This window comes from Sinocyclocheilus grahami, unplaced genomic scaffold (assembly GCF_001515645.1).
Source record: "Sinocyclocheilus grahami isolate Dianchi unplaced genomic scaffold, SAMN03320097.WGS_v1.1 scaffold1526.1, whole genome shotgun sequence".
In the NCBI taxonomy this organism is placed as follows: Eukaryota; Metazoa; Chordata; class Actinopteri; order Cypriniformes; family Cyprinidae; genus Sinocyclocheilus; species Sinocyclocheilus grahami.
The window spans coordinates 60,010-61,533 of NW_015506705.1; positions in this window are offsets into that span (position 1 = coordinate 60,010).

The following is a 1,524-nucleotide window of genomic DNA, read 5'->3' on the forward strand; positions in this document are numbered from 1 at the left end:
AGTTCTCGCAGTGCGCTGCTGTCTGACGCTGCTGGACGCCGCGCCGCTCCAGACGCAGCCGCTGACGCGCGCCACGAGTCTAGCCAACAAGCTCCTGAGCGACATTCCCGCGGTGAGAAGCTCTTATACGGGTGCACATCTACTACCGACAAGCGCTATCTTAGCAGAGCGCAGAGCGCAGAACTCTTAGGGGCATGCATTAGTGAACAACTGAGCCATTCTTCACGAATAACTTGACATTCTTTTGGTTGAGTTTGGGTGGCACAGTGGGTTGGTGGTGTTCTGCTAGTATAGTGTGTGATGGAAGGCTGTTGTTTGCAGGGTTTGGGCCTCTCCGGCGCAGCAGAACACTTGGAGTACTGGTTGAGTGATCTTGGCATCCCTGCGCCGCCGGTGCTCAAGTCAGAGGGCCTCAGCATGGTAAATACTCTAGTATCTAGTATATGTTAAATATAGCCTATCAGGGTAAAATACAGATGCAGATGAAGCCATTACAAGTCCATTTAATTTATTATATGTTCAGCACAACTGTGTCTAGTTTATGCGTCACCAGAATCAAACTTGCACACTTTGTGTTAAAGTCAAATGTCCTACCCACAGGCTTGAGCTATCTGTGACTGATGTGTGTTGAGCAGGATGTGCGTTTAAGCCGTATTGTGGCCGGTTTGGAGCTGCACCGTGGACTTCTGCAGGACCTCAGACAGCTCTCGAGCTCCACAGAAGAACTCAGCCTCCTGCTCGCTGATATCACAGACCTGTCTGCTCAGGTATTACCTTCAGACTCTTTAACATCGCTTACACAACTAAACTCCCCTACAGAATCTGAAGTTTCAATATGTGCTGTGCTCTGTTCTCGCTCAGGTGCAGCAGCTGGCCCAGATTCCCAGCACAGTATCCCAGAAGGCAGCGTTCCCAACGCTCTCTCCACGGCTCAGCGTTGATCAAGTCCAAGTGGCCATCCATCTTTCTCTTCAGCAGCTGCGCAGCTTTACTCAGGACGTCCTCCGCAGTCTGCGCCACATTGCTGCATCAAACTAGCTGACCACTGGTGACCCAAACAACCAGTCCTGCCTGCATTCCATATTCTCTGTGTGGAAATGTATTTTAGTAATGCTCACTGGTTGAGTAAAACATTTGAATGGGTTATGCTTGCTAAGTTTAAGCTACACTTTGGAATAACTGTTGTTTTAAATTGATGCTTTTTTATTGTAATTATTGAAAGTATTTATTATTTTTTTAATATATGACATTTAATATTTATTTAATATATGACTTTTAAATATGTATTATTGTTGATTTTATTTTTATGATGTTATATTGACAGATGTTGTACACTGTGGGTGCTGTGTTGATATCTATTAAACCTTATTATTGATCAAATATTGTTTCTCCATTTTGTGAATAACTGTTAACATTTTTCAGGAAACCAAATTATAAAATGTATATCACTTAATTTTTTTTACACATTTTGTCTGTAAAACACACACACACTCTCACACACACTCACACACGTACACACTCTCA